At 40.5% G+C, this 27,585-nt stretch overlaps 1 protein-coding gene across 3 annotated transcripts in view; it reads right to left on the minus strand.

Moving 5' to 3' along the window:
- cd82a (CD82 molecule a) overlaps window positions 1-26,168 on the minus strand; it is a 67,785-nt gene extending 41,617 nt beyond the window's left edge. Inside the window, exon 1 of one of the 3 annotated variants that reach the window (XM_060940793.1) lies at window positions 26,053-26,168. The gene's annotated coding sequence lies outside the window, so the exon portion shown is untranslated. Of the gene's footprint in view, window positions 1-25,777; window positions 25,909-26,038 lie in introns of those variants that run through there. The other 2 variants (XM_060940795.1, XM_060940794.1) reach the window with 2 other exon arrangements.
- Window positions 26,169-27,585: the final 1,417 nt, after the last annotated feature.

Raw genomic sequence — 27,585 nt, forward strand, 5'->3', positions numbered from 1 at the left:
GATTTTGTACCGATACGATACTACTTTCGTACCGCAACACCTGTCCACACTAGCAACTATACCGGTACTGTAGCGGTATAACTGTATCGGTACGAAACCCACAAATGTATGGGTTTCGTACCGGTACAGTATCGGTACTGTAGTGCTTCGCTGTAGTGTGGACAGATGAAGCGGTTCTGTATCGATACAAATATAATGCGCATGCGCAATGAGCCATTCCTACTTCTTCCGGGTTATTCATACAATACAATACGCACGTGCTTTCCAGCTGTAAATCTCATCTCATCTCATTATCTCTAGCCGCTTTATCCTGTCCTACAGGGTCGCAGGCAAGCTGGAGCCTATCCCAGCTGACTATGGGCGAAAGGCAGGGTACACCCTGGACAAGTCGCCAGGTCATCACAGGGCTGACACATAGACACAGACAACCATTCACACTCACATTCACACCTACGCTCAATTTAGAGTCACCAGTTAACCTAACCTGCATGTCTTTGGACTGTGGGGGAAACCGGAGCACCCGGAGGAAACCCACGCGGACACGGGGAGAACATGCAAACTCCGCACAGAAAGGCCCTCGCCGGCCACGGGGCTCGAACCCGGACCTTCTTGCTGTGAGGCGACAGTGCTAACCACTACACCACTGTGCCGCCCCTCCAGCTGTAAATAAAACGTCAAAATGGCTCAAAACGACCGTGGAGCTACAGTGGTGCTTGAAAGTTTGTGAACCCTTTAGAATTTTCTATATTTCTGCATAAATATGACCTAAAACATCATCAGATTTTCACACAAGTCCTAAAAGTAGATAAAGAGAACCCAGTTAAACAAATGAGACAAAAATATTATACTTGGTCATTTATTTATTGAGGAAAATGATCCAATATTACATATCTGTGAGTGGCAAAAGTATGTGAACCTTTGCTTTCAGTATCTGGTGTGACCCCCTTGTGCAGCAATAACTGCAACTAAACGTTTGCGGTAACTGTTGATCAGTCCTGCACACCGGCTTGGAGGAATTTTAGCCCGTTCCTCCGTACAGAACAGCTTCAACTCTGGGATGTTGGTGGGTTTCCTCACATGAACTGCTCGCTTCAGGTCCTTCCACAACATTTCGATTGGATTAAGGTCAGGACTTTGACTTGGCCATTCCAAAACATTAACTTTATTCTTCTTTAACCATTCTTTGGTAGAACGACTTGTGTGCTTAGGGTCGTTGTCTTGCTGCATGACCCACCTTCTCTTGAGATTCAGTTCATGGACAGATGTCCTGACATTTTCCTTTAGAATTTGCTGGTATAATTCAGAATTCATTGTTCCATCAATGATGGCAAGCTGTCCTGGCCCAGATGCAGCAAAATAGGCCCAAACCACAATACTACCACCACCATGTTTCACAGATGGGATGAGGTTCTTATGCTGGAATGCAGTGTTTTCTTTTCTCCAAACATGATGCTTCTCATTTAAACCAAAAAGTTCTATTTTGGTCTCATCCATCCACAAAATATTTTTCCAATAGCCTTCTGGCTTGTCCACGTGATCTTTAGCAAACTGCAGACGAGCAGCAATGTTCTTTTTGGAGAGCAGTGGCTTTCTCCTCACAACCCTGCCATGCACACCATTGTTGTTCAGTGTTCTCCTGATGGTGGACTCATGAACATTAACATTAACCAATGTGAGAGAGGCCTTCAGTTGCTTAGAAGTTACCCTGGGGTCCTTTATGACCTGGCCGACTATTACACACCTTGCTCTTGGAGTGATCTTTGTTGGTTGACCACTCCTGGGGAGGGTAACAATGGTCTTGAATTTCCTCCATTTGTACACAATCTGTCTGACTGTGGATTGGTGGAGTCCAAACTCTTTAGAGATGGCTTTGTAACCTTTTCCAGCCTGATGAACATCAACAACACTTTTTCTGAGGTCCTCAGAAATCTCCTTTGTTCGTGCCATGATCCACTTCCACAAATGTGTGTTGTGAAGATCAGACTTTGATAGATCCCTGTTCTTTAAATAAAACAGGGTGCCCACTCGCACCTGATTGTCATCCCATTGATTGAAAACACCTGATTCTAATTTCACCTTCAAATTAACTGCTAATCCTAGAGGTTCACATACTTTTGCCACTCACAGATATGTAATATTGGATCATTTTTCTCAATAAATAAATGACCAAGTATAATATTTTTGTCTCATTTGTTTAACTGGGTTCTCTTTATCTATTTTTAGGATTTGTGTGAAAATCTGATGATGTTTTAGGTCATATTTATGCAGAAATATAGAAAATCTTAAAGGGTTCACAAACTTTCAAGCACCACTGTACATGGAGCAAAGTTGTGTGTTTGTTGGAGCTTTGGGGAGACGAGCGATACCAGGAACAGTTAGTGAAGAACGGCGATTCGTTTTCTTTGTTTCTTTCTCAACTGCCTCGCGCGTTTTATACAATTCAACTGAATAAGTGACCACCAGAAATACAGACTGTACACTGACAACAAAAAGCACACGCACATTGTTTCATCCGCCATATTCTTGGAAGGAAGTTACTCGGTAACCACGGAAACATTTCGCACACGCGCATTTCAACTACTGTGAAAGAAAACCGCAAACATTTCTCGCTAGTGTGGACAGATGCACTAAACTGTACCGGTATACTTTGTATCGATACAGTTATACCACTATCGTACCAGTATATATGTGAACACAGCTTTAGTTACTCTGATTTCCTTAGTCAGTATGATTCTGGCCTGATTGTACCGGGCCCTATCCCGTACTTCTGTAGGCATTCTCCTTGTCGGAGGTGCCCTAGTCTGGATGTGAACCATGGTTTATTATTACTTCTGTAGGCATGCTCCTTGTCGGAGCTGCCTTAGTCTGGATATGAACCATGGTTTATTATTACTGGATGGGCAGTAGATCTTGATTGGTACACACATCTTCACGGTGTGTCAGTTGCAGCTTCAAATCAGTCCAATCAAAACAGTCTTGCAATTCGTCTTTTGCCTCGCTGGTCCATTTCTTCAGTTTTCATCACGGGGTCGCCACAGCGGATCTGTTCCGCTTATTTGATTTGGCATAGGTTTTACACCGGATGCCCTTCCTGACTCAGCCCTTCCTGACTCAGCCCTTCCCAATCTATCTGGGCATGAAGTATGCACTGGCTTGTCCAACCCCAGTGCCTGGGTATTTTACAGAATCTGCAGGTCTTTGAATCATGGAGGAAACCAGAGCACCCAGAGGAAACCCACACAGACACGGAGAGAACATGCAAACCCCACAAAGAAAGACCGTGAGGCTTGAACCTGGAACTTTCTTGCTGTGAGGCAACAGTGATAACCACGACACCACCGTACCACCAGTTTTCACCACAGGATTTTGCAGATTTTAATTTCTGCCTGTAGGTTGGGATGCGATGGAGTAAGCAGTGATCAGAGAGCCCCATAGCTTCACGGGGAACAGAGCGATATGCATTCTTTCAGCTTGTGTAGCAGTGATCCAGGATGCTATTATCCCTGGTGGGACAATTAATATGCTGTATATTTTTTGGTAGTTCCAGGTTTAATTTTGCCGTGTTAAAGTCGCGAAGAATTATGAAAAAGTGCATCTGTGTTCTCTTGTTCCCAGCTGGCTGGCTGATCAGCCAGGATTTGCAGAGCATCAACGCTGGCCTGGGGTGGGATGTAAACACCAACCAGGATGAAGGAAGAAAACTCCCGCAGTGAATAAAATGGCTTGCGATTTAGGGACAGCAACTCCAAATTCAGGCTGCAGTATTTATTAAGCACCGTGACACCTGTCCACCCATGGGCGTAAAAATGCGTATGGACTTGTCCATACCAATATTCAGCCGAGTTTAAAATGTCCATACTAGGGTTGGGCGGTATTACGGTAAGAAGGTATCCCGAGGTATCCAAAAGTACCAACGGTATCGGTCTCATTACCGTCATTTTAAAAAAATATATAATATCTAAATAAATATGGAGTACATGAGGTCATAATATAAAATAATAAATTGAAGATCATCCCAAATAACTGTGTGATCGTATTTTCACTAATTCTATCAATTTCCTAAAGAAGTTTTGATCGCGTGCAGGGTTGTTTATGTCGTTGCCATGGCAACCCTGCGTGACATTTTGGAGTCTGACAGAAAGCTTTGCAAGAGACTGAGACCGGGGGTGTCATGGCTCAGATGGCTAAGGCACCGCACCATAAATCCGGGGACCCGGGTTCGATTCCGACCCGAGGTTATTTCCCGATCCTGTCTCTCTCTCCCCCGCTCATTTCCTGTCTCTCTATACTGTCCTATCTAAAAAAAAACAAAAACAAAACAAAAAAAAAAAAAACATCAGCAGTGTGGCAGTATTTTGGTTTCAAACCAAACGAAAAATCTAATATGTCCCCTAAGGCACACCATAGCCTGGGGTACTCCACTTCCACGAGATCTCTCCAATGAGTTGTGTTTTGAGTAGGTTACATGAGTAACAACAAGGTAAAATAATATAACGTATGACATTTGGGATGTGGGTAATAAACGTTTGAAATGTCATCTACTGAAGAAACGGAAGAAAACATCGTAGCGTAAACTGTTAGGTTTCTGGTGGGAATTAGCAATGCGCTTGCTATCTTTGTTGGGTGTGTTAAACCGTATGGATTTAAGTGGAATAATTGTAAGGAGTTATGTGATCAAGACAACGTTTTAAGCAAGGTAAGGCCATTTGATTATTAATTTCCCCGCCATGGCATGACATGGGCCCATATGATTTTGCCTTGTGCAGCTACCGCGCATTTGAATTAGGTTCGCCTCATTTGCGCTGAAGAATATGGTTTATCGTGCAGTCTAAACGGACTTGGGTGTTGGTTGATTCTTTTTCTTTTTTTATTTCCCATGCTTGAAAGGGTATGATCCTGCTCATCGTGTACTTTTTTTTGATGGAGTAGGTGAAATAGTGCTGCAAATGGCGTTTCAACGTAGACATGTGTAAACGACAGTTGAATGCTATTTTCAAGATGAAGGAAGAGTTGCGTGATGCTTTGAAATATCTCTTAATCCATTCATCAATGCACAAAATTCGCTTTGCTGCTTAATCCATACCACAATGCACACAATTCGCTATGCTGCTTTTAAATAGTACATTTGAGGCATAGGCGCACGTTACACAGTAGGCCGAAACAAAATATTTTTTTCTCGGTAATACCGTATACCCCGGGAAAACACAGAGACGGTTTAAAGGTATCAAAATTTGGATACCGCCCAACCCTAGTCCATACCATTTTTGAATGGAGAAGCCGCGATGCGGGAAACGCTGAATAAAAACACCAAATGCGGTGTCGCTTCCAGCTGATTTTCAGTTGTGAACAGACCTCTCAAAGACGGCTGACTATTGGTGGGGACAGGAAAAAAAGCTTTATGAAGCTTTGATTGGCCCACCTCCCTTTGCCTTGACGTTGCTATGGTTTTTTGTTGTCATTGGCTGTAAGCACTAGCAAGCGGTAAAATCAGCATCCAGCTCGCTGCTACAGCAAAACAGCACACAGGCAGTGATGTCGGGCAATAAAAGAAAACGTAAGGAGGACATAAGACATTATTTTACCCAGTCAACGGTAAGCTATTCAAAACAAAATAGCCTTGTTAGAGAACCTCTTCAGACAGTGACGTTTTCTTCTGCCAAGCGCTCGACTCCAATGGAGCACTTGCATGTGACGTCACAGCCGATCCAGATTGTGACAGACGCCATCTTGTCGGTCAAACGCCATATTTCCGCCTTCTACTTCTACTACCTTTTCTTCTGGAAAACCCTAGGCTACAAGCTCTCCCTACCTGTGCACGTTTATGTTTTTTGTGTGTATTTTTGCGTGTTGTTTGTCTGTACCGGACTTCAATATCCACTACAACCGTATGGACTTACTGAACATTGGTTTCCAGCAGAAAATGACGGTTTGTAGCGATTTCCATCGCATGCACAACATTCCGGACGAGATAGCGAGACCAGCGGGGTCTCCGTGGATTGTTATCAGAAGCAAAGCGAAGGAGGCGGCGTCGGGAGTGGAAGCAAAAGCGAGGCTGCAGAGCGGCCTGTTGACTAAGCTCAGAAAACAGCTACTCAAATCTCCACTGCCGCCTCTACCTCTCCAACGCCAGATCCATGGTAAACAAGACGGACGATTTGGAATTACAGCTGGAATTACCTTATTCTATTCTATAATCGGCTGGTCAGTGCTATACTCAATACTTAAGTGACTTACCCATCCAATGAGGATTGTTATTTTCTTGTTTACAAGATGCCACATCTGAGGGCGGCTGACAAATCCTGAATTTCTGTAAAGATAACTGTCCAGAGATTTATAAGCACGCAGTGCTTCACCACTGAACAGCGAGGGAAAGTTATTGAGGTAATCATACACATCTGGGTATTCCGCTGGCAGTTCAAAATCCACTGACACGGTCGTGAAAACTACGTCCGGTAAGCCATAAGGGTCACTAATCTGTAGATCGTTTATTTTAGACATATATCTAGTTATCTATTCATTAGAAAAATGAGCCGTGTAGTCCGTCGGTTGAAATTGATCCATTCTGTACACGAGTGCAGCAGTATTCAGCGGTGTTTTTTACCGACAAGATGGCGGCTGTGTACTTTCCGGTCACGTGACTGCAAGATCTCTATTGTTTAGCTTCTGCCTCAGAAGGCAAAAACACCTTTTGTCATATGATCCTGTAACAGCAAGGAGTTTCTGTTTGCAATCTCTCTCTCTATGTCTGTCTGTCTCTCTCTCACTCACACACTAATAAATGCTTGTAGGTAATGATAAATGTTTACTTATATTTACTGTAACAGCAAGGAGTTTCTGTTTGCAATCTCTCTCTTCCTCCCTCTCTCTCACACACACACACAAATAAATGCTTGTAGGTAATGCTAAATGTTTACTTATATTTACTTTTTTCTTGCTCATTGTTTGCATGTATATGCATATGTATATATGCATATGTATATGCGTATGTATGTAACCTCTGCAATAAAATGTGAAAATGTAAAAATGTGAAACAATTGTCACTTAACCCTTTCAACTTAATGAATAAACATTTTTGCAAAATGCACTACAACTACCAAAACTCTTCACACTTCTACCACCCATACCTACATTACTTCCAGATTCTGAAATTGCAGTAACTCAAAAGGAAGCGCATGATGTTTCAAACGTGTGAAAATGAAGCAGCAGCACATAATTTTGATTGATTGTGTTGTAGTATTTTGGGTAGGTCATCCACTCCAGCGAAATTCACAGCAACTTCAATGTCCACTTTCTCTGTGTGATAATGTATTGCCAGTATACATGCAGATGTTAGCCTAATGCCGCTTTTCCACTACCAACGCGGCTGAGCCGTGCCATGCTGAGTCGAGCTGAGCGGGGCTGTTGGAGTTGCATTTCAACTACAACCGCGCTGAACCGTGCTGGCTGGAAGTGGGTGGACACATTGGGTGGAGTTAGCGAAAGTGGGTGGACGTCAGGTAATGTCGTTAGGCGGCGCAAACAGTGACATCAGTGATCTTTTAAGCGGTAGTCTCACAACCCAGAGAGTAAACAAACATGGAGGACATGGAGTCGTTAGTGTTGCTGGTCTTGGTGCTGTGGCTTGTTGTCACCGACAACGCCAACAGATACTGGCAAGAGCGTATAGATGAGGCGAGGCGCATAAGGCTTCATAATTCTCGTAATTCTCCTTCTTCCGGGTTTACGGTGTTTACAGATCCCAGCGTGCTCGCGGGGCGTGTGAGGACACTCCTCCTCACCAATCAGTGCACAGGGGAGTGTCTGCTCACGGCCCTAGACTCACTCAGCTCGGTTTGGCTCGCTTCAGCCCTACTCCAAAACGGTGCGAGTTTTGGGGGCTAAGCAGGGCTGAAGCGAGCTGAGTCGTGCTGTTTTTGGATAGTCGAAACGCGAGCCGTGTCGGGCTGAAGTGAGCTGAAAAAGGGTAGTGGAAAAGGGCCACAAGTCTAAGACTAACTGTACCTGGTGCTAAAAATCAAAATAACACAAAGGAATGGACAACCAAATCATTCGTACAGTGTAGGCCACATTTCGTGCGACAACCATGGCGCACTGGGGCGCTTGGCCAAATTATGTCCCCACCAATATAAACACCGTTTTTACGCCTTTGTGTCCACCATTCATTGATGTAGAAGCAAATTCTACCATCTCTCTTTTCCCCTCCGATAGCTCTACTACACGATCCGCTTGGGATAGTAGACCACCGTTGGGGATTGAATCACTAAGCCAGGTCTCAGTGAAACAGAATGCAACAGAACATGTAAAGTCCTTGTTTGTTCCGTTGAGAAGAAGCAGCTCATCCATTTGGTTGGGCAAGGAACAAAGATTCGCCAGGTGGATTGATGGAAGTGGAATTCAAAAACCCTGCATACAGTTTCACAAGCACACCAGCCCACTCACCCTGTCTGCTCTTCCTCCATGTCCCATAGAGCGCCGCTCCTCCAACTAAAATTTCCTTCAGAAAATTTCCCATGCTCGTGAAGTTTGGTGAAAAATTCTTTAGAGTGAACTGCCTCGTGTTGAGCAGTTCTTATCTGGTGCAAGTGATTGGGTTTCAATCACCGGACAAACAAAGAACAAACAAAACGCTCGCGAGCGCAGTGCCGAGGCTGGCGTCTACAGCGCCATCTTGAAGCAACATCTTTTCAAAACATTATAATTCGAAAGATTTGGCGATGAGACGTGGATAAACGAGAGCAACCTGAAAATTAAGATGGATCAGAATGCAGAAGTTTAAAGGATGGATCAGCATTTCCTTCTGGTGTGCATCTGTAACACTAAAGCCACGCACCGATTGATAACATGCTTTAGTTAGCGTTATTAAGAGCAATTCCAGCGTTATGGACGTGACACTTGAACTCAAAATGGCAACAAATGACCCAGTGCATGTTTTATTGTCTCCCAGTATTTAAACAGGTGTTGCATATTTTAAGGCTGTACCATACTGGAGAAGTGATAGAACAAGAACAATTCCCATAGTACATCTAGGGCATGCCAGAAAATGCCAATAAAAGATGCGTTATGGATGCGACAGAAAAAGTATCACTTTTCTTGGGTGACTGTACATTTTTATCAAACTCTCTGAAATTGTAAACCTAATGTCGAAATGGAGATATCCATTTGATAGAGGGGTCCAAGGTGAATATTAAAAAATCTTTGTTTAAAATATTTTGTATTTCATGCAGAGTTTCGGAAGGAAAAGTCAGCGTTATGGATGCGACGAAATTCCGTTATGGATGTGACGCGTCTGAAATAGACATGGCATATGTTTAGAAAATCAGCAATTTAACCACCATAACCCTTTGAAAAACTCTCTAAATATCAGCTAAAACTATCAAAGTTCTTAAATAATATTTAGGATGGCTATTGTTTTGCTGTTTTGTGGATTTTAGCATACATTTCTGTGGCTTGTGGCAATAATACAGAATTGTACATGATCAAAGTTGATTTTAGCTTGGGGTTTACATTATAAGAAAGAAAGACTAATAGTGACGTATTAGGTTGGTTACAAATTGGTTCAACTTATTCACATCTGTAAAATACAGGCCTAGGTGATATCTCTGGGAGTGGTTTTGATGTATTACATGTTGCTTTATTTTTGCATGGTAAGGTTGACATTTACATGGAATTGCCCTTAAGCAAGTCTGAGTGCTGGATAACACATTTATTGACTTCGTAGCAAAACTGAAAGCGACAAGACACGAGTGTTTATGCGGGTGCGAGGATAAGGGGTATGCACGAGCCACAAAGTGCGAAACAAATGCATTCAGCATCCTCACAATGTGTTTTTCTGTCATCAGTGAAAGACAGCAGGCCCCAGAAGACCACGTAAACAGCCTGACACTTTTATCGTCGTGTCCCTTGTGAACACATTCAATGTGTCACGTTTGCACTGGAAAAGCGTCCAAATAGAAAAATCTCGCAACAAAATTATTCATCAAACGCTTGGCAGATGTGACAAAAATCGAAATGTGTTCCGCCATTCCGGTCGAGTGTTTAGTGTTGACACTCGAAACCTGGGATATTATGGCCATTTTAACCCTTACCTCTCATTCACATGGGATTTTACCGGGATGCACACTTTCACACTGTCCCAGTAAACAAACACCTCCATATGTGCTCATACAATGTGGAGCTCATTAAATGAACCTAAGGTCTCACGTAGCCGGAATCACTTCACGGTAGATGCCGAAAGACTATTTTGAGCCTCCCAGGGGTCAACCAGCAGGTGTTCCAGGTCCTTCCATTGGAATGTTCTTGACAACCAGTAGAGTGTGGCTTCCATTCCCAGAAAGTTATGTTGAAAATTGTCGTGGGTCAAGCGCCAGATTAATTCATCTGTCGCAACCGTGAAGACATCTGTGAGCATCCTTGAGGCTTATGTGGACTAGTGCGGGCTACCGTAGCATTCCGTCACAACCATTGACCTCAAAATGCTCACAGAACAACATTCTGCAGAAAGTGAAAAGCTTGCCTAGGGGGTGTGGCTCATTTCGGCTTGCCGTGGCCGCCATGCCGTATTACAGCTGTGAAAACCGGACATACTGCCATCGTTGCCGTAAGGCCATACGTCACTGGCGCCACTGGTTTTACTGACGTCTTCCATCGTGGCTTCATTTGCATATTTACTCCGCCCAAATTTATGCAACAGATCACCTCTAAAATCTGTCGGAATGGCCACGTTAGCCCCAGCCACGGTTCTCTCGGATCAACCAGCTACGTGTGACCTTGGCATAAATCTCTCCGATTTCTCTTTTCATTTGTGTTCCTGCTTTTAGGCTTTTCATCGTGTTGCTAGTTTTTGAATCGAGCCACCGAATTCAGAAACCGGACCAAGTCTCCTGTCTGTCCATAGTACGTGTGAAAGTCAGGCTGGACGACATACTGTGGTACATAATATGGATCATTTGATAAATTTCATAATAGACATCATGATCTCTTATTACAAACTGACCAGAAGAATCTGAGGTCAAATTATAATTTTTAGTTCATATTTAAAGTGATATTTTTCCAGATCTTCATACCTCATTTCTCTTTGGGGTTTTTTTTAAATAAAAAAGTAACTTTTAAAAAAAAAAAAAAGGGACATTTTCCAACACTGCTGCACTGCTCACAATTTGTGAACATACCTTCATATCCTTATACACATCATGCATCATAAAAACACTTTTGAAAATCAGGATACGATTTTTTTGCTGTATCGCCCAGCTATTCAGCGATAAATAAAATCACTGAACATATAACATTATTATTATTATTATTATTAAACATGATTAACGATCATTAAAAGATACTCCAATCCAGATTAACTTAAACAGGAAGAAACCAGTTTGTACAAGTGTTTTATGAGAGCTGGAGGCAGCTAAGTGGTAACTAAAGAGATTATTTAATCCCTTCACAAGCGCATAGATAATTAACACTATTGTCGAGAAATACAAAAAACGCTACTCAGGAAAGAAAGGTTTTTAAAGCGGAAAGAAAATCACACTGGATCAGGCGGAGCACTGTAACCCAAACCGAAGTGCCCGCCCACCTCCTCACTGATTGGCCAGCAGAAATGTCTGAACGAACGAACGCAGCCAGGAAAAAAACAAATGCAAATTTATGACCGACATCGCCGGGGCGTTTTGTTGACTCAGTCATCGAGGCTGTTGATGTAAAAATGGAAACATGGCTTTTAAATTGCAAGTGTGTCAAAATCATGAACGATTTCTCGCTAAAGACAAAACGCTACAAGGATTTCTGAATTAATTTTGCATTTGAATAATGTAGTATTTATATCCACGACTTATTTATTAAAACAGTTCAATAAGACGGTCAGTGATTTATTTGTTTGACTGCACAGGACGTCTTTTTTTTTTTTTTTTTCAGAACCAGTACCTTAACGTTTTTAAATTAAGTCATCGAGTCAATTTTAAATCTGTTTATATTGCTTTTAAACAAGATCCGATGGCATCACCGCAATGCAGTATGTTAACTGGTTAACAGAAAAATGAAGACAGTAATTAACAGGTTTTACAGTACAACAACAAAAATGGCGACACGACGACATGACGCGCACCAGTCCTTCCTATCTGCCCGCCCCCTCGTTTGATGGGCAGTGAAAATCTTGGTCTGAAATATGAGGAGCGATCAGGGCTTGTTTGTGAAGGTTTACAAAAAGCACTTCTCATAAAAACAAAACCAGAAAGAGACTGAAAGAGTGGAGATGACGATCTGGGGATTGATGTGACGACTTGAGTGAGAAGATAAAAGCAGATCATCAGTCATAATCCTTATGGTGTATTTGGGTCATCTTGTGGATGCTCAAAATCCCCATCAGTGCACAAAATTCTGATGCTCTGAGCAAAAAGTGTCAATAACGTCGAGTTAACAGACTCCACACTGCTCCCCTCGGACCTGATAAACCCTCCCTGGCTCATATCCTCGGCTCGGTCACAATTTTAAAAGTGCTGCTATTTTTATCCAGATGCTGAGCGAGGGAAGGTCTGAAGGATCATGTTACCACCTCAAATTCATCTTCTCACTTATCTCTGACGCTCCTGCACAAGAGGAGAAAAGACACTTTCCTTACTCCTTATCATAATTTTCCATACCAGTCACAACATGAAGAAAACGACATGGAAAAGGAAAGACGACACACACACACGTCACTATGTCTAATCCCTGACTCAACTAAACAAATCTGAAATCCTGAACATGTCGATGCTGAGACGCTGAAAATAATAGAAACGAACAACAGTGTTCTTCAAAAGTGGAGAAACCAGACGGGCGAAACTGAGCCGAGCTCTGGGACTGACTCACTCGAAAATGTGTCTGTATCAATTTATTAGAGAGAGAGAGAGAGAGAGAGAGAGAGAGAGAGAGAGAGAGAAAGAAAGAAAGAAAGAAAGAAAGAAAGAAAGAAAGAAAGAAAGAAAGAAAGAAAGAAAGAAAGAAAGAAAGAAAGAAAGAAAGAAAGAAAGAAAGAAAGAAAGAAAGAAAGAAAGAAAGAAAGAAAGAAAGAAAGAAAGAAAGAAAGAAAGAAAGAAAGAAAGAAAGAAAGAAAGAAAGAAAGAAAGAAAGAAAGAAAGAAAGAAAGAAAGAAAGAAAGAAAGAAAGAAAGAAAGAAAGAAAGAAAGAAAGAAAGAAAGAAAGAAAGAAAGAAAGAAAGAAAGAAAGAAAGAAAGAAAGAAAGAAAGAAAGAAAGAAAGAAAGAAAGAAAGAAAGAAAGAAAGAAAGAAAAGGTGAATAACAAAAGGTTAATGAGAGAAATGAAGTTATGAAGAGAGAAAGCAAGCAAGAGAGAAAAAGAAAAGAAAAGAAAAATGAGAAAAAGAAAGTTCATAACAGAGGGAAAAGGTTAATGAGAGACTGCGAGAGAGAGAAATGAGGTTAATAACAGAGAAAGAAAGATCAGATTAGATTAGGTAGAACTTTATTGATACCTTTGGGAGGGTTCCCTCAGGGAAATTAAAATTCCAGCAATATCATTACAGATAAACATAGAATAGAAAATAAAGAAAACTTCTAGATAAATTAAGTATTTACATATACAAATTAAAAAAAAAACAACAAGATATGGGGGGGAAAAAGAAAAAAGCCAGCAGGAGAGGTATTGCACAAAGCGAGAGAGAGAGAGAGAGAGAGGAGAAAGAAAGAAAAAGGTTAATAACAGAGAAGGTAAATATGAGAGAGAGAGAGAGAGAGAGAGAGAGAGAGAGAGAGAGAGAGAGAGATTATGTTTCTCTGCTCGGATCACTGTTTAGGTTGATAGTTGTTTATAAGGCTGTAATGAAGCACTAATGAAGCGACCTCAAGCACACGTGATGTGGTTCAGGTGTACAGGTCAGAACATCTGGACTTTTAAACATCTGGAAAGGAGTGTTAGAAGTTCCCTAAGGGGGCAGACGCGCTGAAGTTCATCAGCATGCAACGTACACTGAGGCCCTGGTTAACACCCCAAGGCCTTTCCTCTTTCCAACCCCCCTACACACACACACACACACACACACACACACACCCCGCTGAGAGACAGGGCCAGCTTTGATTTCCCACAACAACAATGGCAGCTTTCAGCGACGCTTTTCACAGTTTACAAAAGGAGAAACTCTACACACACTAAAGACACACACACACTGGCTTAAACATCCCCGGCCACACAATAAGCTCTGCCTTTTTCCCCCTTTCCAAAATGAGCAGCGTAAAATCATTCATGGATCCTGAACACAAGCTTCTCCATCGAGCTAAACAAGACTGCTTTAATATCAGTCGCTGAACTCAAACACTGAGCAGCACCGCACCGCCGCAGATGGCCCGGCCCGACCCAACTCCCGGTTAAAGCCGGACAACTGCACAGCCATTTAAATAAAGCCCGTCCATTCTTTCTCTCCGTCCCAGACGACTTAATTCAGTCTCATGAATGCCAGACAGGTTCCTACGGCAACCATAGGAACGGGACGGTAAAGAACGAGGTGCAGAAGTGGATCCTCTTGAGAAAGCAAACACTCTCACGCTCTGTGGCATGTAAACAGGACGGGGGGGCACACGTGAAGCAGGAACCGACCCAAAGGGTTCAGTCTGGCACCTGAAGACAACGACTTGTCACGCTGATGAAGTGGGGTTCTCAAAAGGCCAAGAGGAAAAGCTTAACCCGACATCCTTTCACACGAGCACTGTGGTGACGAGACACTCGTGGTTTGTTGTGTCGTGTGTAGCTACGCGTTCACGGTCCAGCATTTTCTAATTCCAACACGTACATGTTTCTGAAGCTAACTAGCTAAATGCAAATTAATAACAGATTCATGAGTATCAAAGTCACGTTTTAGCATTGCTCTCAGATGACTTCCTTCCAAACATAATGTTTACTAATTAATACCTAATTAACAAGAGGTCACACATGACAGGATACAACGAAACCAGAGTTAAACGTTTTTCTTCCGTCAAACAAACATTAAACGCAGGTTTTGAGCAGGAAACTGAAGAAATATTGGACCACATGCACCATAGGCTCGGTACAAGGAACCGTTCAAACCAACCGTCTGGCTTTATTACTTCTTTACGAACAAGCTAAACCCAAATTTAAAAAATAAAAAAATAAAAAACCTCATCAATGTGAAAATCGGTTATTTGTATGTTACGTGCTAAAATAGCTAACTGTAGGCTACTAGCTACATACTATACACTCACCAGAGGTCCCAATGATCTCCATGACTTCCTTCCAAGCATTACTTTCCTTTGTAATGTAACGCTTCTAGACACGTTTTACGAGATGTGACAGGACATCATGAAACCACAGTTAACTTTTTCTCGCTTTACAGCATCATGCCTAATTTGCATACAATTGAAAAAAAAATGCTGTTCGTCACTGAAATCATTGTTAGGGTACATTTAAAAAAGAATTATAAAAAAGCAGTTGCCTGTTGCTTTGTCATTTGCGAATGTGAACACAGGCCAAAGCTAGCTATAAATCAAGCTAGTCAGTTTTTTAAATTGTAAAATAACACACAATATATTTTTTTAATTGATGAATATGCAAATTAGGAATCGTGAACCCTAACAGCCTAATGTGAATAACATTACCGAACCAATTAGGTAACTGACAGTAAACTAGTTCATGTGAGTTACAAGTACGTTTGCGGTGAAGGTTCTGTGAGCGTCACTTCGTCATAATTTAATCTTAGACATGATTGGAACAAAGCTGTAGGGTTTACTTGGTGACATCACTAAATGAGATTTTACATACTCTAGCCCCGCCCTTTTAATCAAAGCTTTAACAAAAAAAAAAAGTGCAATTTTTGTGCTTTTTGTTACATAATCAAAATACAAGGAAAAAAAAAAGAGTGAACCATTTAAAAAAAATGACAACACAAACATGCGAGTTCTGGAAGAAGAAAGTCTTTTAGCAAAGAAGGCTACAGTTCCATGATATAAAAGAGGCACTGAATCTACACTTCCTGTTGGAATAAAGGCAAACGTGGAATGCAGTCGAACCGGAATGCTCGCTGTTGAAAGCTTGTTGACAGTCGTGTCAATTTCGAGTGAAAGATGACAACGTGAGCTTAACGTGTACACCATTTTAGGGAACATTTACTGAAATGTACACAGTTTACATCATGCAGCGGGAGAGAACGGAGTTAAAATACAGCGAACTGTGTTCAACAGCGAAACATGTGTTTCACGTTAGAACTTCACAGCAAAACCAACGCCAGATTCTGCTGGGAAGTCGGAGTTGACCTACATTCGGAGAAGCATTCCCTCCACCACCACCTCATAAGTAGGGCATTAACCCCCAGTGACAGACGTCCCATTAACTCACTGGGAAAGAAAGAAGCGGACACACACACACACAGAGCTGGTATTTATCTGTGGTGTTGATTCAATCAAAAGCCTGACGAGATCACAAACAGCAAACAGAGTTTTAGGAGTTTTCAGCTAGCATCATTTATACTTCCGACCTCCTGTAGGACCACAAATAAACCTGAACAAGCCGTCAAAGAAAAACTCTCCGAACACAATTTCACACAAAAAATTTTTTTTTAAGTTTACAGATTGCATTATTAACTTTAATCAATAAAGGTGAATAAAAAAAAAAAAAGACAAATCTATCAAAATTATTAAACATTTTTCAGGGGGATTCTCTGTGAACGAGTCTCTGTGAACAAGCAGTTACGATAAAAACGATAACAAATCAGAACGAGTGTGTTAACGTACAACCCCGATTCCAAAAAAGTTGGGACAAAGTACAAATTGTAAATAAAAAAAATGCAATAATTTACAAATCTCAAAAACTGATATTGTATTCACAATAGAACATAGACAACATATCAAATGTCGAAAGTGAGACATTCTGAAATTTCATACCAAATATTGGCTCATTTGAAATTTCATGACAGCAACACATCTCAAAAAAGTTGGGACAGGGGCAATAAGAGGCTGGAAAAGTTAAAGGGACAAAAAAGGAACAGCTGGAGGACCAAATTGCAACTCATTAGGTCAATTGGCAATAGGTCATTAACATGACTGGGTATAAAAAGAGCATCTTGGAGTGGCAGCGGCTCTCAGAAGTAAAGATGGGAAGAGGATCACCAATCCCCCTAATTCTGCGCCGACAAATAGTGGAGCAATATCAGAAAGGAGTTCGACAGTGTAAAATTGCAAAGAGTTTGAACATATCATCATCTACAGTGCATAATATCATCAAAAGATTCAGAGAATCTGGAAGAATCTCTGTGCGTAAGGGTCAAGGCCGGAAAACCATACTGGGTGCCCGTGATCTTCGGGCCCTTAGACGGCACTGCATCACATACAGGCATGCTTCTGTATTGGAAATCACAAAATGGGCTCAGGAATATTTCCAGAGAACATTATCTGTGAACACAATTCACCGTGCCATCCGCCGTTGCCAGCTAAAACTCTATAGTTCAAAGAAGAAGCCGTATCTAAACACGATCCAGAAGCGCAGACGTCTTCTCTGGGCCAAGGCTCATTTAAAATGGACTGTGGCAAAGTGGAAAACTGTTCTGTGGTCAGACGAATCAAAATTTGAAGTTCTTTATGGAAATCAGGGACGCCGTGTCATTCGGACTAAAGAGGAGAAGGACGACCCGAGTTGTTATCGGCGCTCAGTTCAGAAGCCTGCATCTCTGATGGTATGGAGCTGCATTAGTGCGTGTGGCATGGGCAGCTTACACATCTGGAAAGACACCACCAATGCTGAAAGGTATATCCAGGTTCTAGAGCAACATATACTCCCATCCAGACGACGTCTCTTTCAGGGAAGACCTTGCATTTTCCAACATGACAATGCCAAACCACATACTGCATCAATTACAGCATCATGGCTGCGTAGAAGAAGGGTCCGGGTACTGAACTGGCCAGCCTGCAGTCCAGATCTTTCACCCATAGAAAACACTTGGCGCATCATAAAACAGAAGATACGACAAAAAAGACCTAAGACAGTTGAGCAACTAGAATCCTACATTAGACAAGAATGGGTTAACATTCCTATCCCTAAACTTGAGCAACTTGTCTCCTCAGTCCCCAGACGTTTACAGACTGTTGTAAAGAGAAAAGGGGATGTCTCACAGTGGGAAACATGGCCTTGTCCCAACTTTTTTGAGATGTGGTGTTGTCATGAAATTTAAAAATCACCCAACTTTTTTGGAATCGGGGTTGTACAATAAATACTAGCTAAGTCCTAGCATAACGTAAATGACCTCTAATCATTAACATTAACCGACCGTAATCATGTTAAGAAACCAAATATCGTGATCCGTAAAGTGCATCAACGACTCCAAGTATTGTGAAATGACTTATGGCGATATCGTTTCGTCATGCCAACATACAGGGCTTATAGAGCGAGAAATTGGTGGTTTATGAAGAGTTTAACGGATAATCGACAGCTTAAACGATATCGTGGAACAATTTTAGTCCAAATGTTAATGAAAACACTGGTAGTTTGACTAAAAAGATTAGTTTTATGGTTTCCCCCCCTCACTGATGAGATTGACACGACGTCCTCAGTCACAGCCGCTTCAACACGAATTTGGTGTCAAACAAAAGTCATAAAATGAAAATAAAAGCTCCACAAAATGTGGTTATGGTGTGATGTTCAAACCAAGCAGAAAGCTAAAATTAACCTGAAATCATCTGGATATGTTAACAATTTTTTTTAAAAATCATATATTTTACAACTTATAAATGATAATAATGTAGAAATATTAGTAATACGTAGCGTTAATTCTCATTTTAATTTACAGTTTTCAATAGAGGCTAATAATGCTAGCAAACCCTCAGCAAAACCAAAATCATCACGATTCGTATCGTGTATCTACTACTCGGAAATATCACGATATAATCATTACGATACAATAGTTACGTATCGATGACTCAAAGTATCACGATATAATAGTCATGATATCCACTTAACTAAAAATAAATACAGTAAATACTAGCTAAGTCCTAGCATAACGTAAATGACCTCTAATCATTAACATTAACTGACCGTAATCATGTTAAGAAACCAAATATCGTGATCCGTAAAGTGCATCAACGACTCCAAGTATCGTGAAATGACTTAAGGTGATATCGTTTCGTCATGCCAACATACAGGGCTTATAGAGCGAGAAATTGATGGTTTATGAAGAGTTTAACGGATAATCGACAGCTTAAATGATATAGTGGGACAATTTTAGTCCAAATGTTAATGAAAACACTGGTAGTTTGACTAAAAAGATTAGTTTTATGGGTTTTTTTCCCCTCACTGATGAGATTGACACGACGTCCTCAGTCACAGCCGCTTCAACACGAATTTGGTGTCAAACAAAAGTCATAAAATGAAAAAAAAAAAAAGCTCCACAAAATGTGGTTATGGTGTGATGTTCAAACCAAGCAGAAAGCTAAAATTAATCTGAAATCATCTGGATATGTTAACAATATTTTTTTAAAAAATCATATATTTTACAACTTATAAATAATCTCTCATCTCATCTCATTACCTCTAGCCGCTTTATCCTTCTACAGGGTCGCAGGCAAGCTGGAGCCTATCCCAGCTGACTACGGGCGAAAGGCGGGGTACACCCTGGACAAGTCGCCAGGTCATCACAGGGCTGACACATAGACACAGACAACCATTCACACTCACATTCACACCTACGCTCAATTTAGAGTCACCAGTTAACCTAACCTGCATGTCTTTGGACTGTGGGGGAAACCGGAGCACCCGGAGGAAACCCATGCGGACACAGGGAGAACATGCAAACTCCACACAGAAAGGCCCTCGCCGGCCACGGGGCTCGAACCCAGGACCTTCTTGCTGTGAGGCGACAGCGCTAACCACTACACCACCGTGCCGCCACTTATAAATAATAATAATAATAATAATAATAATGTAGAAATTAGTAATATGTAGCATTAATTCTCATTTTAATTTACAGTTTTCCATAGAGGCTAATAATGCTAGCAAATCCTCAGCAAAACCAAAATCATCACGATTCGTATCGTGTATCTACTACCCGGAAATATCACGATATAATCGCTGCGTATCGATGACTCAAAGTATCACGATATAATAGTCATGATATCCACTTAACTAAAAAGAAATACAATAAATACTAGCCAAGTCCTTGCATAACGTAAATGCCCTCTAATCATTAACATTAACCGACCGTAATCATGTTAAGAAACCAAATATCGTATCAAAGACTCCAAGTATCGTGAAATAACTTTTATGGCGATATCGTTTCGTAATGCCAACATACAGTGCTTATAGAGCGAGAAATTGATGGTTTATGAAGAGTTTAACGGATAATCGACAGCTTAAACGATATCGTGGAACAATTTTAGTCCAAATGTTAATGAAAACACTGGTAGTTTGACTAAAAAGATTAGTTTTATGGGTTTTTCCTCTCACTGATGAGATTGACACGACGTCCTCAGTCACAGCTGCTTCAACATGAATTTGGTGTCAAACAAAAGTCATAAAATGAAAATAAAAGCTCCACAAAACGTGGTTACAGTGTGATGTTCAAACCAAGCAGAAAGCTAAAATTAACCTGAAATCATCTGGATATGTTAATATTTTTTTAAAAATCAGATATATTTTACAACTTATAAATGATAATGTAGAAATATTAGTAATACGTAGCGTTAATTCTCATTTTAATTTACAGTTTTCAATAGAGGCTAATAATGCTAGCAAATCCTCAGCAAAACAAAATCATCACGATTCGTATCGTGTATCGACTACTCGGAAATATCACGATATAATCGCTGCGTATCGATGACTCAAAGTATCACGATATAATAGTCATGATATCCACTTAACTAAAAAGAAATACAATAAATACTAGCCAAGTCCTTGCATAACGTAAATGCCCTCTAATCATTAACATTAACCGACCGTAATCATGTTAAGAAACCAAATATCGTATCAAAGACTCCAAGTATCGTGAAATAACTTTTATGGCGATATCGTTTCGTCATGCCAACATACAGTGCTTATAGAGCGAGAAATTGATGGTTTATGAAGAGTTTAACGGATAATCGACAGCTTAAACGATATCGTGGAACAATTTTAGTCCAAATGTTAATGAAAACACTGGTAGTTTGACTAAAAAGATTAGTTTTATGGGTTTTTCCTCTCACTGATGAGATTGACACGACGTCCTCAGTCACAGCTGCTTCAACACGAATTTGGTGTCAAACAAAAGTCATAAAATGAAAATAAAAGCTCCACAAAACGTGGTTATAGTGTGATGTTCAAACCAAGCAGAAAGCTAAAATTAACCTGAAATCATCTGGATATGTTAATATTTTTTTAAAAATCAGATATATTTTACAACTTATAAATGATAATGTAGAAATATTAGTAATACGTAGCGTTAATTCTCATTTTAATTTACAGTTTTCAATAGAGGCTAATAATGCTAGCAAATCCTCAGCAAAACAAAATCATCACGATTCGTATCGTGTATCGACTACTCGGAAATATCACGATATAATCGCTGCGTATCGATGACTCAAAGTATCACGATATAATAGTCATGATATCCACTTAACTAAAAAGAAATACAATAAATACTAGCCAAGTCCTTGCATAACGTAAATGCCCTCTAATCATTAACATTAACCGACCGTAATCATGTTAAGAAACCAAATATCGTATCAAAGACTCCAAGTATCGTGAAATAACTTTTATGGCGATATCGTTTCGTCATGCCAACATACAGTGCTTATAGAGCGAGAAATTGATGGTTTATGAAGAGTTTAACGGATAATCGACAGCTTAAACGATATCGTGGAACAATTTTAGTCCAAATGTTAATGAAAACACTGGTAGTTTGACTAAAAAGATTAGTTTTATGGGTTTTTTCCTCTCACTGATGAGATTGACACGACGTCCTCAGTCACAGCCGCTTCAACACGAATTTGGTGTCAAACAAAAGTCATAAAATGAAAATAAAAGCTCCACAAAACGTGGTTATAGTGTGATGTTCAAACCAAGCAGAAAGCTAAAATTAACCTGAAATCATCTGGATATGTTAATATTTTTTTAAAAATCAGATATATTTTACAACTTATAAATGATAATGTAGAAATATTAGTAATACGTAGCGTTAATTCTCATTTTAATTTACAGTTTTCAATAGAGGCTAATAATGCTAGCAAATCCTCAGCAAAACAAAATCATCACGATTCGTATCGTGTATCGACTACTCGGAAATATCACGATATAATCGCTGCGTATCGATGACTCAAAGTATCATGATATAATAGTCATGATATCCACTTAACTAAAAAGAAATACAATAAATACTAGCCAAGTCCTTGCATAACGTAAATGCCCTCTAATCATTAACATTAACCGACCGTAATCATGTTAAGAAACCAAATATCGTATCAAAGACTCCAAGTATCGTGAAATAACTTTTATGGCGATATCGTTTCGTCATGCCAACATACAGTGCTTATAGAGCGAGAAATTGATGGTTTATGAAGAGTTTAACGGATAATCGACAGCTTAAACGATATCGTGGAACAATTTTAGTCCAAATGTTAATGAAAACACTGGTAGTTTGACTAAAAAGATTAGTTTTATGGGTTTTTTCCTCTCACTGATGAGATTGACACGACGTCCTCAGTCACAGCCGCTTCAACACGAATTTGGTGTCAAACAAAAGTCATAAAATGAAAATAAAAGCTCCACAAAACGTGGTTATAGTGTGATGTTCAAACCAAGCAGAAAGCTAAAATTAACCTGAAATCATCTGGATATGTTAATATTTTTTTAAAAATCAGATATATTTTACAACTTATAAATGATAATGTAGAAATATTAGTAATACGTAGCGTTAATTCTCATTTTAATTTACAGTTTTCAATAGAGGCTAATAATGCTAGCAAATCCTCAGCAAAACAAAATCATCACGATTCGTATCGTGTATCGACTACTCGGAAATATCACGATATAATCGCTGTGTATCGATGACTCAAAGTATCATGATATAATAGTCATGATATCCACTTAACTAAAAAGAAATACAATAAATACTAGCCAAGTCCTTGCATAACGTAAATGCCCTCTAATCATTAACATTAACCGACCGTAATCATGTTAAGAAACCAAATATCGTATCAAAGACTCCAAGTATCGTGAAATAACTTTTATGGCGATATCGTTTCGTCATGCCAACATACAGTGCTTATAGAGCGAGAAATTGATGGTTTATGAAGAGTTTAACGGATAATCGACAGCTTAAACGATATCGTGGAACAATTTTAGTCCAAATGTTAATGAAAACACTGGTAGTTTGACTAAAAAGATTAGTTTTATGGGTTTTTTCCTCTCACTGATGAGATTGACACGACGTCCTCAGTCACAGCCGCTTCAACACGAATTTGGCGTCAAACAAAAGTCATAAAATGAAAATAAAAGCTCCACAAAACGTGGTTATAGTGTGATGTTCAAACCAAGCAGAAAGCTAAAATTAACCTGAAATCATCTGGATATGTTAATATTTTTTTAAAAATCAGATATATTTTACAACTTATAAATGATAATGTAGAAATATTAGTAATACGTAGCGTTAATTCTCATTTTAATTTACAGTTTTCAATAAAGGCTAATAATGCTAGCAAATCCTCAGCAAAACAAAATCATCACGATTCGTATCGTGTATCGACTACTCGGAAATATCACGATATAATCGCTGCGTATCGATGACTCAAAGTATCATGATATAATAGTCATGATATCCACTTAACTAAAAAGAAATACAATAAATACTAGCCAAGTCCTTGCATAACGTAAATGCCCTCTAATCATTAACATTAACCGACCGTAATCATGTTAAGAAACCAAATATCGTATCAAAGACTCCAAGTATCGTGAAATAACTTTTATGGCGATATCGTTTCGTCATGCCAACATACAGTGCTTATAGAGCGAGAAATTGATGGTTTATGAAGAGTTTAACGGATAATCGACAGCTTAAACGATATCGTGGAACAATTTTAGTCCAAATGTTAATGAAAACACTGGTAGTTTGACTAAAAAGATTAGTTTTATGGGTTTTTTCCTCTCACTGATGAGATTGACACGACGTCCTCAGTCACAGCCGCTTCAACACGAATTTGGTGTCAAACAAAAGTCATAAAATGAAAATAAAAGCTCCACAAAACGTGGTTATAGTGTGATGTTCAAACCAAGCAGAAAGCTAAAATTAACCTGAAATCATCTGGATATGTTAATATTTTTTTAAAAATCAGATATATTTTACAACTTATAAATGATAATGTAGAAATATTAGTAATACGTAGCGTTAATTCTCATTTTAATTTACAGTTTTCAATAGAGGCTAATAATGCTAGCAAATCCTCAGCAAAACAAAATCATCACGATTCGTATCGTGTATCGACTACTCGGAAATATCACGATATAATCGCTGCGTATCGATGACTCAAAGTATCACGATATAATAGTCATGATATCCACTTAACTAAAAAGAAATACAATAAATACTAGCCAAGTCCTTGCATAACGTAAATGCCCTCTAATCATTAACATTAACCGACCGTAATCATGTTAAGAAACCAAATATCGTATCAAAGACTCCAAGTATCGTGAAATAACTTTTATGGCGATATCGTTTCGTCATGCCAACATACAGTGCTTATAGAGCGAGAAATTGATGGTTTATGAAGAGTTTAACGGATAATCGACAGCTTAAACGATATCGTGGAACAATTTTAGTCCAAATGTTAATGAAAACACTGGTAGTTTGACTAAAAAGATTAGTTTTATGGGTTTTTCCTCTCACTGATGAGATTGACACGACGTCCTCAGTCACAGCCGCTTCAACACGAATTTGGTGTCAAACAAAAGTCATAAAATGAAAATAAAAGCTCCACAAAACGTGGTTATAGTGTGATGTTCAAACCAAGCAGAAAGCTAAAATTAACCTGAAATCATCTGGATATGTTAATATTTTTTTAAAAATCAGATATATTTTACAACTTATAAATGATAATGTAGAAATATTAGTAATACGTAGCGTTAATTCTCATTTTAATTTACAGTTTTCAATAGAGGCTAATAATGCTAGCAAATCCTCAGCAAAACAAAATCATCACGATTCGTATCGTGTATCGACTACTCGGAAATATCACGATATAATCGCTGCGTATCGATGACTCAAAGTATCACGATATAATAGTCATGATATCCACTTAACTAAAAAGAAATACAATAAATACTAGCCAAGTCCTTGCATAACGTAAATGCCCTCTAATCATTAACATTAACCGACCGTAATCATGTTAAGAAACCAAATATCGTATCAAAGACTCCAAGTATCGTGAAATAACTTTTATGGCGATATCGTTTCGTAATGCCAACATACAGTGCTTATAGAGCGAGAAATTGATGGTTTATGAAGAGTTTAACGGATAATCGACAGCTTAAACGATATCGTGGAACAATTTTAGTCCAAATGTTAATGAAAACACTGGTAGTTTGACTAAAAAGATTAGTTTTATGGGTTTTTTCCTCTCACTGATGAGATTGACACGACGTCCTCAGTCACAGCCGCTTCAACACGAATTTGGTGTCAAACAAAAGTCATAAAATGAAAATAAAAGCTCCACAAAACGTGGTAATGGTGTGATGTTTTAGTTAAAAGACGGTTGTGTGTGAGATCCGGAGTTCCGGTGCGGGTTTCAGTCAGAGACTCGCCTTCTGCCGTTTCACGGATTTTACCTCAGAAATCACGGAGGGTCTCGAGCGCCGCTCGCGCCACATCAGCGGCTTTCTTGTGCTCGCGCTCGCAAACGACAACAACAACAAAAAATGCCCGTGAGTTCACGCGCGCGCTCTCCTCTGAGGCGACGAAACGAAGCGCGTGCGACACACGGTTTTCGACATCAACGACGGACGCACGAGCTGAAAACCAAAAGTACAAAAACAAACAAATAAACCAACCAACCAACCAACCCCTGCATTTCCTCGCTCCGGTGTGACGGAGTGATACTCACGGAGTGATACTCGCGGTGTGCTCGCTCTGAGGAGAAGAAGAAGAGTCCCACAGCTGGGAGTCGCGCGCTGAACTCGGCTCGGAGTGCGCTGCTGGGTGACGACTAAGCGCTCGTGCACGCTCACGCACTCATACACAAACCCACGCGCGTGCGCGCGCGCATGCACAAAGCGGCTGTGCACTTGAACTCACGCCCACGCACGAGTCGAGGCGCTCGCGCTCTCCACCAAGCGGTACAAGACGGTCGTGGCGGAAGCGGAGGAAGCTCCTGTGATCTCGAGCGCACTCACCTGCCCACGCTTTAACCGTCAAACCCCGCCCCAAAAAAACCGGAAAAGGATCAGGGCGCGCGCTGCTTTCCACGACTTCTGACACATTGCATCACTCGCCTACACACAGCTCACAGAAGGTCAACCTCAGAGACAGCTATTAAAGGAAAAAGCTGACCATGAATCACTTCTTCGAGTTGTGTTGAGCAACTCTCTTGCCCCTTTTCCACCGAAGCAGTTCCAGGGCTGGTTCGGGGCCAGTGCTTAGTTTGGAACCGGGTTTTCTGTTTCCACTGACAAAGAACTGGCTCTGGGGTCATAAAAACCGGTTCCAGGCTAGCACCAACTCTCTGCTGGGCCAGAAGAAAGAACTGCTTACATCAGCGGGAGGGCGGAGTTGTTAAGACCAACAACAATAGCAAGATTGCGAAAGGTCGCCATTTTTAAGCGCCAAGAAGCAGCAGCTGTACAAACGCGAAGTCATCCATTATTATTATTATTGCTGCTGCTGCTGCTGCTTCTTCTCCGTGTTGTTGTTGCTACGATGTTCCCGCCAAGGTTTATACAAACGCAGCGACGTAATGAGCGTTGAATATGGTTTACGATATTGCATAGTTGTCAAGACAACATGAAGTCACATGTTGGAGACGTAAAACTTTCATGCTAGTGAGCGAGCGACTGTGACAATTTGTAAGCAAACAAGGGCGCCAGGTTTGCTTCGTTAAATACAGAAGATTTTGAGAGAATTTTGAAAGAGAAAGATGCGTTGAACACCTGAAAGGAATGTGTATGTATAATAATAATAATAATAGCTTTTGGCGGCACGGTGGTGTAGTGGTTAGCACTGTCGCCTCACAGCAAGAAGGTCCTGGGTTCGAGCCCCGGGGCCGGCGAGGGCCTTTCTGTGCGGAGTTTGCATGTTCTCCCCGTGTCCGCGTGGGTTTCCTCCGGGTGCTCCGGTTTCCCCCACAGTCCAAAGACATGCAGGTTAGGTTAACTGGTGACTCTAAATTGAGCGTAGGTGTGAATGTGAGTGTGAATGGTTGTCTGTGTCTATGTGTCAGCCCTGTGATGACCTGGCGACTTGTCCAGGGTGTACCCTGCCTTTCGCCCGTAGTCAGCTGGGATAGGATCCAGCTCGCCTGCGACCCTGTAGAAGGATAAAGCGGCTACAGATAATGAGATGAGATAATGGGTTTTTTTCGTGGTCTATCAGATACATTCCATTCAGCTACTCGTCTTCGACTCATTCGGTATCATGCTCG

Source organism: Neoarius graeffei, chromosome 15 (genome assembly GCF_027579695.1).
Source record: "Neoarius graeffei isolate fNeoGra1 chromosome 15, fNeoGra1.pri, whole genome shotgun sequence".
NCBI lineage: Eukaryota > Metazoa > Chordata > Actinopteri > Siluriformes > Ariidae > Neoarius > Neoarius graeffei.